The sequence below is a fragment of the Scardinius erythrophthalmus genome, assembly GCF_964197995.2.
Source record: "Scardinius erythrophthalmus genome assembly, chromosome: 11".
Taxonomy (NCBI): Eukaryota; Metazoa; Chordata; class Actinopteri; order Cypriniformes; family Leuciscidae; genus Scardinius; species Scardinius erythrophthalmus.
Window position 1 is genome coordinate 281,796 of NC_138231.1, and position 12,500 is coordinate 294,295.

The following is a 12,500-nucleotide window of genomic DNA, read 5'->3' on the forward strand; positions in this document are numbered from 1 at the left end:
GCTGCTGTCACACCTCAGTGTGTGTGTGTGTGTGTGTGTGTGTGTGTGTGTGTGTGTGTGTGATATCGTCCTGCTCACGGATTCACGCGCGCACCACGCCTCAGTCTGGCTGATTACATATGACTTTCAGATTGACTTTGGCAGTGTGTTCATGAACTTCCCAGTGTTAGTTAGGGGAACGTTAGCGCCTCGTCATAAGGCCCGCAGCCCAGTTCACATACTTCTGTTCTATTCTATACCATTTTATGGGATAAATAAATGGATAAATATATAAAAGTGCAATTAGTATGTTCACTCTGAAAATTTCAACGAGAAAAAGTGCTCTTCAAATGCGCAGATGATGCACTTAATAAACGGAAAAGAACAAAGTGTGGATCTTTGGACACTTCATGTACTATGTGTTAGTGTAAAGTGCACACAATAAGAGTAAAGTGCACAGAATAAGAGTATATTGCACAGATAAAAAGTATATAGTGCACTAAATAAGGCAAGGCAAGTCAAGTTTATTTATATAGCACATTTCATACACAATGGCAATTCAAAGTGCTTTACATAGAAGAAATTAAAATAATAAAAAGAAATAAGAATATTTAAAACAGTTTAGAAAAATAAAATACAGTACAGTACAAACAGTCGGACGAACAGCGGCACAGTGCTCATTCAGTAAATGCACAGCTAAACAGAAGTGTTCTGAGTCTGGATGTGAATGTGACTACTGTAGGAGCACGTCTGATCTCCTCTGGAAGCTGGTTCCAGCATAATAGCTAAAAGCAGACTCGCCATGCTTTGAGTGAACCCTTGGTATTTCTAGCTGATATGATCCTAGTGGTCTGAGTGATCTGTTGTGTTTATATTCAGTGAGCATATCTGCAATGTATTGAGGTCCTAGGCCATTGAATGATTTATATACCAGTAATAATACTTTAAAATCAATTCTAAATCTAACTGGGAGCCAGTGTAAAGACCTGAGGACTGGTGTGATGTGTTCATATTTTCTGGTTCTGCTCAGAATCCTGGCGGCAGCGTTCTGTATGAGCTGCAACTGTCTTATGGTCTTTTTGGGAAGGCCAGTGAGGAGTCCATTACAGTAATCCACCCTGCTGGTGGTGAAAGCATGCACAAGTTTAATAAATAAGCCTTCTGTCTACAGGAGACGATGGTGTAGCTTCCAATTTCTGTAATTCTTTTGTGATTTTCTATCTGCACCTTCGCGAGTGGCTATAGAGCCCGACTTCTGAATGGCAATCTCTGCTGTATTTTCTGCTGGGGAAAGATGATGTGTGCTGAGGCTGCAGTTGCTTTTCCTTCCTCTTGACTCTCTTTGCGGCAAGGTTTTTATTTCTGGTTTCCTCTGCTTTCTGTACGCCCTGTCTGACAACAAGCTGCCAGACGGAGTGGTCTTCTGCCCGGCTCTCCCACGTGCCAACGTTGATGTCAGACAGCTTCATGCCTTTCTTGCAGATATCTTTGTAGCGCAGTCGTGGACGTCCAGTCAGTCGGGAGCCCTCTGACCGCTCGCCGTACAGTAGGTCCTCGGGAATGCGGCCTGGGCCCGTTCTCCTGACGTGGCCGAGCCAACGAAGGCGCTTCTCGCTAAGTATGGCAGACATGCTTCTAATGCCGGTGCGTTCCAGAACCTCTGTGTTAGGTACTTTGTCCTGCCACTGGATGCGCAAAATACACCTCAAGTGAAAGCTGTTGAGTTTCTTCTCATGCCTCGCGTGAGTGGTCCACGCCTCACTGCTACAGAGGAGTGTGCTGAGCGCGCAGGCCTTACAGACGCGCAGCTGGGTCCTCTCTGTGGGGTTAGCATTGTTCCAGACCCTCTGGTTCAGTGTGGCCATGGCCGCTGCTGCCTTGGCGGTCCTGCAGTTTATCTCTGTGTCAATGGAGAGAGAGCTGGAGATGGTGGAGCCGAGGTAAGTGAAGTTCATGACAACTTCCAGGTTGTACCCATCAATGGCGATGGTTGGAGGGGAGTCTATTTCCTGGGCCATGACTTTGGTTTTCCTTAAGACTGATGGTCAGTCCAAACTCCTTACAGGCGTAGGAAAGAAGACTGACAAGCTTCTGCAGGCCATCTTCGGTGTGGGCCGTCAAGGCTGCGTCAGCCGCGAAGAGCATCTCACGAAAGAGTACCTTTGTGACTTTAGTCTTGGCGCGGAGACGAGCGAAGTTGAACAGCTTGCCGTCAGCCCTGGTGTGGATGTATACTCCCTCACTGCAGTCCTTGAAGGCGTACTGGAGGCTCATGGAGAAGAAGATGCCGAAGAGTGTTGGCACGAGGACACAGCCTTGTTTGACTCCGCTGCTGATGGGGAAGGACTCAGATGTTGCGCCATTAAAGCAAATCATGAAACGAGGTGACGACAGCCAACAGTTCTGGGGAGCAGCCGATCTTCTGTAGAAGCCTGAATAGTCCGCTTCTGCTAACCAAGTCAAATGCCTTCGTAAGATCAATGAAGGCATCTGCTGCTCTCGACACTTCTCCTGCAGCTGGCGTAGTGAGAAGATCATGTCTACAGTTGGCCGGCCGGCTCTAAAGCAACACTGGGACTCTGGGTAGATGCGGGAGGCTAGGGTCTGTAGGCGCACCAGGGTGACACGGGCGAATGCCTTGCCAGCGATGTTGAGGAGGGAGATACCCCGGTAGTTGTTGCAATCGCTGCGGTCTCCTTTGTTCTTGTACACCGTGACAATGTTTGCATCATGCATATCCTGAGGGATGTGGCCCTGATCCTAGCATAGGCAGAGGAGTTCGTGTAGGGGCTGAAGCAGCACCGGTTTGTCATTTTTCAAGGCTTCTGGCGGGATACCGTCACTCCCAGGGGCCTTCCCACAAGCGAGACAGTCAATGGCTTTACTGAGCTCTTCCAGGGTAGGTGGGGTGCCCAGTGCTTCCATGACTGGTAGATCTGGGATGGCGTCCAAGGCGGTGTCAGTGACAACGCGCACAGAATAACAGTATAGTGCACAGAATAAGAATATGAGTATAGTGCACAGAATAAGAGTATAGTGCATAGAATAAGAGTATAGTGCACAGAATAAGAGTATAGTGCACAGAATAAGAATGTAGTGCACATAATAAGAATGTAGTGCACAGAATAAGAATGAGTATAGTGCACAGAATAAGAATGTAGTGCACAGATTAAGAGTATAGTGCACAGAATAAGAGTATAGTGCACATAATAAGAGTATAGTGCACAGAATAAGAATGTAGTGCACATAATAAGAATGTAGTGCACAGAATAAGAGTATAGTGCACATAATAAGAGTATAGTGCACAGAATAAGTGTATAGTGCATAGAATAAGAATATGAGTATAGTGCACAGAATAAGAGTATAGTGCATAGAATAAGAGTATAGTGCACAGAATAAGAATATGAGTATAGTGCACAGAATAAGAGTATAGTGCATAGAATAAGAATATGAGTATAGTGCACAGAATAAGAGTATAGTGCATAGAATAAGAGTATAGTGCACAGAATAAGAATGTAGTGCACAGAATAAGAATAAGAGTATAGTGCACAGAATAAGAATGTAGTGCACAGAATAAGAATAAGAGTATAGTGCACAGAATAAGAATATAGTGCACAGAATAAGAGTATAGTGCACATAATAAGAATGTAGTGCACAGAATAAGAGTATAGTGCACAGAATAAGAGTATAGTGCACATAATAAGAATGTAGTGCACAGAATAAGAATGTAGTGCACAGAATAAGAGTATAGTGCACAGAATAAGAGTATAGTGCACATAATAAGAATATAGTGCACATAATAAGAGTATAGTGCATAGAATAAGAGTATAGTGCACATAATAAGAATGTAGTGCACAGAATAAGAGTATAGTGCACAGAATAAGAGTATTGTGCACAGAATAAGAATGTAGTGCACATAATAAGAGTAGAGTATAGTGCACAGAATAAGAGTATAGTGCACATAATAAGAATATAGTGCACATAATAAGAGTAGAGTATAGTGCAAAGAATAAGGGTATATTGCACAGAATAAGAGTATAGTGCACAGAATAAGAGTATAGTGCACAGAATAAGAGTATAGTGCACATAATAAGAATATAGTGCACATAATAAGAGTATAGTGCACAGAATAAGAGTATAGTGCACAGAATAAGAGTATAGTGCACATAATAAGAATGTAGTGCACAGAATAAGAGTATAGTGCACATAATAAGAATGTAGTGCACAGAATAAGAGTATAGTGCACAGAATAAGAGTATAGTGCACAGAATAAGAATGTAGTGCACATAATAAGAGTAGAGTATAGTGCACAGAATAAGAGTATAGTGCACATAATAAGAATATAGTGCACATAATAAGAGTAGAGTATAGTGCACAGAATAAGAGTATAGTGCACAGAATAAGAGTATAGTGCACATAATAAGAGTAGAGTATAGTGCACAGAATAAGAGTATAGTGCACAGAATAAGAGTATAGTGCACATAATAAGAGTAGAGTATAGTGCACAGAATAAGAGTATAGTGCACAGAATAAGAGTATAGTGCACATAATAAGAATATAGTGCACATAATAAGAGTAGAGTATAGTGCACAGAATAAGAGTATAGTGCACATAATAAGAGTATAGTGCACATAATAAGAATATAGTGCACATAATAAGAGTAGAGTATAGTGCAAAGAATAAGGGTATATTGCACAGAATAAGAGTATAGTGCACATAATAAGAGTATAGTGCACATAATAAGAATATAGTGCACATAATAAGAGTAGAGTATAGTGCACAGAATAAGAGTATAGTGCACAGAATAAGAGTATAGTGCACATAATAAGAGTAGAGTATAGTGCACAGAATAAGAGTATAGTGCACAGAATAAGAGTATAGTGCACATAATAAGAGTAGAGTATAGTGCACAGAATAAGAGTATAGTGCACAGAATAAGAGTATAGTGCACATAATAAGAGTATAGTGCACATAATAAGAATATAGTGCACATAATAAGAGTAGAGTATAGTGCACAGAATAAGAGTATAGTGCACAGAATAAGAGTATAGTGCACATAATAAGAGTATAGTGCACATAATAAGAGTAGAGTATAGTGCACAGAATAAGAGTATAGTGCACATAATAAGAGTATAGTGCACATAATAAGAATGTAGTGCACATAATAAGAGTAGAGTATAGTGCACAGAATAAGAGTATAGTGCACATAATAAGAATATAGTGCACATAATAAGAGTAGAGTATAGTGCAAAGAATAAGGGTATATTGCACAGAATAAGAGTATAGTGCACAGAATAAGAGTATAGTGCACAGAATAAGAGTATAGTGCACATAATAAGAATATAGTGCACATAATAAGAGTATAGTGCACAGAATAAGAGTATAGTGCACAGAATAAGAGTATAGTGCACATAATAAGAATGTAGTGCACAGAATAAGAGTATAGTGCACAGAATAAGAGTATAGTGCACATAATAAGAATGTAGTGCACAGAATAAGAGTATAGTGCACAGAATAAGAGTATAGTGCACAGAATAAGAATGTAGTGCACATAATAAGAGTAGAGTATAGTGCACAGAATAAGAGTATAGTGCACATAATAAGAATATAGTGCACATAATAAGAGTAGAGTATAGTGCACAGAATAAGAGTATAGTGCACAGAATAAGAGTATAGTGCACATAATAAGAGTAGAGTATAGTGCACAGAATAAGAGTATAGTGCACAGAATAAGAGTATAGTGCACATAATAAGAGTAGAGTATAGTGCACAGAATAAGAGTATAGTGCACAGAATAAGAGTATAGTGCACAGAATAAGAGTATAGTGCACATAATAAGAGTAGAGTATAGTGCACAGAATAAGAGTATAGTGCACAGAATAAGAGTATAGTGCACATAATAAGAGTAGAGTATAGTGCACAGAATAAGATTATAGTGCACAGAATTGCACAGAATAAGAGTATAGTGCACATAACAAGAATGTAGTGCACAGTATAAGAGTATAGTGCACAGAATAAGTGCACACTGCAGGTGTTCAGCTCCAGTCCTGATCAAACACACCTGAACGAGTTAATAAAGTCACAGGCAGAGGGTTTGAGCTGAACTCGAGGGCCAGAGATGAGAAGCTGTGGAATAATGTACAGTGTGTATTTTGGGACACTGATTTTGTGCTGTTTCTGAGGTGTTTGTACACTTGTTGTCGTGTGACAGTGGCAGACGCTGATGTTGAATGAATCTATCGGCCACACACACTGAACAGTCCTGTGACTTCACAAACACAGATCTGTGCCGTCTCCATGGCAACACTCATCCCACTATTAACCCTGTAATAGCCTCAGGACACGTGGAGAACAGGGAAACTCCTGGAATAATGATGGTTTCTCAGTGCTTTATTTGTTTATAGCAGGATTCTCTTTATTGATGTGTCGTAATACTGACAGGAATATTTTAACCATCTCACAAATCTTGTTCTCTATTCAGCAAATGATGATAGTTTTGTTGTGTTTTATGTATTATATGGAAAAAAATCTTTATTCATTACATGACTCTCTGAAATGCTTGATTCTGATTGGTCAGTCGTGACATTCCGAGGTCAATTATTCGTCAATAATGACCGTCGTCAATAGCAACACTCTGCTCCAGGTATCTGAGACACTTCTTTCATGTCTCTCTTGTTTTATTCAAACGCAGCCTCAGTTATCAACTGTATTTACTGTAAAATAAACCCAGAGGACTTCAGTTTTAACAGGCCTATGGTAATATTGTTCAAGTGTTCGCCTTGTTGCTAGAATGATTGTTTTGCACACTGTTATGGGTAATAAGATAATAATTTTAAAACGGTTTCTGGTAACACTTTACAATAAGATTCGTTATTTAACAATAATTAACTACCTTAGTTAACATGAACTAAGAATGAACAATACTTCTTCAGCATTTATTAATCTTAGTTAATGTTAATTTCAACATTTACTAATACATTATTAAAATCAAAGGTTGTATTTGTTAACATTAGTTAATGCGCTGAGAACTAACATGAACAAACAGCTGGATTTTTTATTCACTAACATTAACAAATATTTACTAATACAGTAACAAATGCACGTGATCTGAGAAGACAGAGTATTTTCATTTCTAAATTAACTATTAATAGCAGCGTAATGTTAAAAACACGCTGTGGTATTTCAGTCATGCTAGTGTCAAAGATCCTGTAATGTTTGTGTGTGTAGAGCGAGAGACAGATGGAGCAGATTGAGTCTCCCGCTAACTCTCTCTGGCACACGTGTGTGTTTGATGAGCGGCTCTTCATTAATAATTCACACGGTCCTCCTGATTCTCGCCAGGGGAACTTCTGTCACTCGATAGAAACCCGAGGAGCACAAACAGAGCTCTTTACACCAGAATACACTCAATGCTTTGATTCCATGCATCAGATGCTGAGGTCTCCACCCAGCAAAAGACCCGATATAGTCCAGCTATGAGTAGGTTAACTATAGACCTGATATAGTCCAGCTATGTGTAGGTTAACTATAGACCTGATATAGTCCAGCTATGAGTAGGTTAACTATAGGCCCGATATAGTCCAGCTATGAGTAGGTTAACTATAGACCCGATATAGTCCAGCTATGAGTAGGTTAACTATAGACCTGATATAGTCCAGCTATGAGTAGGTTAACTATAGACCTGATATAGTCCAGCTATGAGTAGGTTAACTATAGACCTGATATAGTCCAGCTATGAGTAGGTTAACTATAGACCTGATATAGTCCAGCTATGAGTAGGTTAACTATAGACCTGATATAGTCCAGCTATGAGTAGGTTAACTATAGACCCGATATAGTCCAGCTGTGAGTAGGTTAACTATAGACCCGATATAGTCCAGCTGTGAGTAGGTTAACTATAGACCTGATATAGTCCAGCTGTGAGTAGGTTAACTATAGACCCGATATAGTCCAGCTGTGAGTAGGTTAACTACAGACCCGATATAGTCCGGCTATGAGTAGGTTAACTACAGACCCGATATAGTCCAGCTATGAGTAGGTTAACTATAGACCCGATATAGTCCAGCTATGAGTAGGTTAACTATAGACCCGATATAGTCCAGCTATGAGTAGATTAACTATAGACCTGATATAGTCCAGCTATGAGTAGGTTAACTATAGACCCGATATAGTCCAGCTATGAGTAGGTTAACTATAGACCCGATATAGTCCAGCTATGAGTAGGTTAACTATAGACCTGATATAGTCCAGCTATGAGTAGGTTAACTATAGACCCGATATAGTCCAGCTATGAGTAGATTAACTATAGACCTGATATAGTCCAGCTATGAGTAGGTTAACTATAGACCTGATATAGTCCAGCTATGAGTAGGTTAACTACAGACCCGATATAGTCCAGCTATGAGTAGGTTAACTATAGACCTGATATAGTCCAGCTATGAGTAGGTTAACTATAGACCTGATATAGTCCAGCTATGAGTAGGTTAACTATAGACCCGATATAGTCCAGCTGTGAGTAGGTTAACTATAGACCTGATATAGTCCGGCTAAGAGTAACACACTTCTAGCCAAAATAACCTTTTGGGGTTTTGTGGGTTTGATTATATTGTGTAATTACGATGTTTCTCTTTTTCATGCTTTCCTTGTTATGTAAAGCACAGTGGTCAACATCAGTTGTGTTTACCTGTGCTATATAAATAAATTAAAAGAAAGAAGAAGAACCTTGAATTTGGTTACATGTCGTTTTTGCCAGAATAACTTGCGAGATGTATGATATTCCATCATGTAAGCAAAGTAAACCGTGATTATAAGGTGTTTGGTTTCATTTCTTCACTCCTTTCATTTCTTTATCTAATTGATGACTAGTCTAATCTTGGGCTCTGTTTAGACGTCTATTCAATTTTCACTGACAGCCCAAGTTTTGCCTTGTTTTAGCCTAGCCGTCAGGGCTGTGTTTGGACGGCTATTAGATGTCTTTTAAACGCAAAATTGCTTGCTGGGCAGTCTCACTTTAGAGTTTAAACCGTTAGTGAACACACACACACACACACACACACACACACACACACAGTTACATGACGAGTGCGAAACGGGAACATTTCATCTAGATTTCATAAGCTCGATCCCTCGATGGCAGAGCAGAATTAGGACAGATGTGGATGAAGGTCATTCTCCTCCCTCAGCACTTTAAGAGAGTGTGTGTGGATTGGACGTGAGAGTGTGTGTGGATTGTTGACAGATGACGAGTCTTTTGAGGAAAGACATATTTAACTGAGTCGGGAGGGAACAGAACTAGAATGGGCCGTGCTTTCATCTCCAGGCCTCTTTAGGTGAAACGGGGGCGAACCGCTGGAGTTTGAGGAGTTTATCAGATCACTGTCGCCTTTTTCGCCTTTGTTGCCATTGGCGTTTGGCTTGCTCAGTTGGGGACATTAAATTTAATATTCAACAATATTATGATTTCCTGCATTGACACCATTATATGAGAACTGAACTGAGCTGGACGATGACATCACGGTTTTCTCCAGAGCCGCTATACAAATAAATTAAGTAAATTAATAACTTTTTTACAACAAAAATGAACCATCGCTGAACTTACTTAAGCTGGACTGTGACGCTATTTTCTTCTGGAAACAAACTTTGTTGCATTATTCTCCTGTTATCTCTGTAAAGCCGCTTTGAAACACTCTGTGTTGTAAAAAGCGCTATATAAATAAATGTGACTTGCCTTGACTTGAAAGTAGCATGTTCAGACTGTCTGTCCAAATCCGATTTTTGTGCAAATCCAATTGAAATCCAAACAGAATTAGCTAATGTGAACAGCATGAAATCACATGAAATGCAATTTTTACGAATCTGTTTCAAGCTACATTCATATGTGGTTTCAATTCCTATTTAAAATGCATTTCTGGAAATCCGTTTCAGTCTGACCGCTCTGATCGGATTTCGCGTTGTTTATGTGACTTTCTCACGCCACGTAAAATGTAAACGTTAGACGTTGTTATAGGAAAAATGCTGAAAGTTGTTGCCGAAAAAATGCTGTGTTTTTCCAAAGTGCCGGAAAAGCAGAAAATGACAATATAACGGAGACATATTTATAATCCGGTGGAGACGCTGCCTCAGAAGACTCATAATCCAGCACATGCATACACATTTACATGGTGTAAAATTTGACAACATCTGAATTGCAAACCCCTCCATGTTGCAGTTGTTCCGGTTGTTGCTGTTTTTGGCATTTTCCTACCAACGCAACGTCACTGCCATAGAAACCAATGCAGATATTCCAGAAAACGAAAGAGCTGCATACGAACACATCGGATCTAAACAGTTGCGATACACAGCGTGGACATCAATAATTTTAGATCAGATTCCAATCGGATACACAAATAATCGGATTTGGACTGGCTTAAAGTGGGTGTGTGAATCCCCGGTCCAGCTCCACTGATGGCTGGTGGGAATGGATCTGTCAGTGTTCTGTATATCACCACAATTCTGCTGTATAGTTTCAAACAGGGAAGTGCTGAAATGACTCGAGCGAATCGAATGGCTCACAGGAAAACGGATCCAGAGTTATTTCTCGCTGTTTGTGCCGTAGAGTCTGTGAGAACGGCTTGGTATTTTTTACTTGTTTGCTTGATTAGGTTAAGACAGAACAGAACGATTCCGTTCACTCGAACCCCAAAAGTCTAGTCTCCTTCATTTATACAGCGCTTTAACAATATAGACCGTTTCAAAGCAGCTTTACAGTGAGAACAGGAGATTACAGTAACAGAGAGTGTTCAGGCTTTACAGCAGATCTAGAATAAAGTTATTGTCCAGATAAAGTTAGTTTGATTGATTCACTTCCGTTGTAAAGATCATTAGGGGCCGCTAACACGACACCGTTCTAACAGGAAAAATAAACTTTTAATGTGTTCTGGACGTTCATTTACACAACAGTGTTTGGAGCTCGAGAGCGTAAACTTTGAAACAGATCCAAGGTGCAAGTTTGAATTTTTTTTTTTTTTTTTACATTATCTCTGTGTAAACTTCAAAAATGTGAATCTGTGAAAACAGTGACGGCGTGCACATGTGTAATATGTGTTTATAGGTATGCGCGTTTGAATATATATGTGCGCAGGCTAACCTCGGGATAAACAGAAAGACTAACATTAGCGTAGACGCCATTCTTCTTATGATGTAACGAGTACATCAGGATTTATGGGAAGTGTTCCCGGTTCCAGCTGATCTAATCTATGCATCCTAACATTGAATTATAGAAGTCTATAATGTGTTATGTGAATGCTAGGTCAAAGAGATGTGTTTTTAGTCTAGCTTTGAACTGACAGAGTGTGTCTCGGCCTCTGTCTCCGCACCGGCCGCGGGTGATAAAGACGTGAGGTGGGAAAGGTCGACAGGAGTCGCAGATTAGCGTCACACACACACTCGGGCGTCACACACACACTCGGGCGTCTCTGCGTGTGCCAGCGGATCTGAGATGCGCTTTAATCCGGGCCTGTGTCTCGGCCAGCAGGGGGACAGCAGATGTCCTCTATAAGTGGGTCAGCTTTGTGCGGATCCATCTGGCCCTGTCATGTTGAACTCAGATGCTGGAAATATGATTTCTAGAAGGAGACCTTTGGGATGACGGCGCTCAACCGGTTTGAGGAACTGGGCTGTGCAAATATACTTGGCTGAGGTTTGCTTTAGTTTTCGATGTTGGTAAACAGGCTTCTCTTTTACCTGCTTGTCTAAACCTCCTCAAACCAGTGCATGACAGTACTAGGGCTGCCCCCTAATAGTCCACTAACCGTTAGTCGACTAGAAGACTTTATTATAAGATTTTATTAATCGGTTAGTCGCAAAAAAAACAACCACTACTGGAATTGGCGAAATCACAAAGGCTGGAAATCCAAACATTCGCCTATCGATCATTTATCGTCATCAAATATGGCTAATATAATTTGAAACATGTAAGTAGCAGCAACTTTACAAGTCCACTCTCTAATGCTAACCTAGACAAATGTGCGCTATTATTAGGCGCATATCCAAGTGTCTGTGTGGAGAGTGTGTTTACTGCATGACACACACATCACTGCATTTAACTTAAAATAGTCATTTTTGGTCATACAGATAAGAGTAATGCAAACTGTAAAGGGTCTACTTTTATTTCTGTAAACTCACAATAACAACAAAACGTTGTGTAAAATAATGGTGCTTTCTGTCGATTCGGTCTTGAACTTGAGCGCATCACATAAATGAACTGAAACTTACAGACATCAGAAATATATCTATAGAAAGCTTGAAATGTCTACATTTGAATGAACAGATTCCAATGGAAAATAAATATTCTCTGATTATGTAATCCATTTGAAATGAGCATATAAGCGCGTCCACCACTGCGGAGATGGCGAGTGGGCATCGTCGTCTTAATCTCTGCAGCCGAAAACACAGAAAACATTACCAGTAAATTATTAAAATGTTTTTTTCACATCATCATATATGTCCATGTGTGCGCTGATTGCGCTGTGTTTTATATAGGC

General features: G+C 40.1%; 1 protein-coding gene across 1 annotated transcript in view; it reads left to right on the forward strand.

Annotated features, from left to right (window-relative positions):
* The window catches only part of plcb1l (phospholipase C beta 1-like), a 249,808-nt gene that overhangs the window by 235,259 nt on the left and 2,049 nt on the right, over positions 1 to 12,500 (forward strand).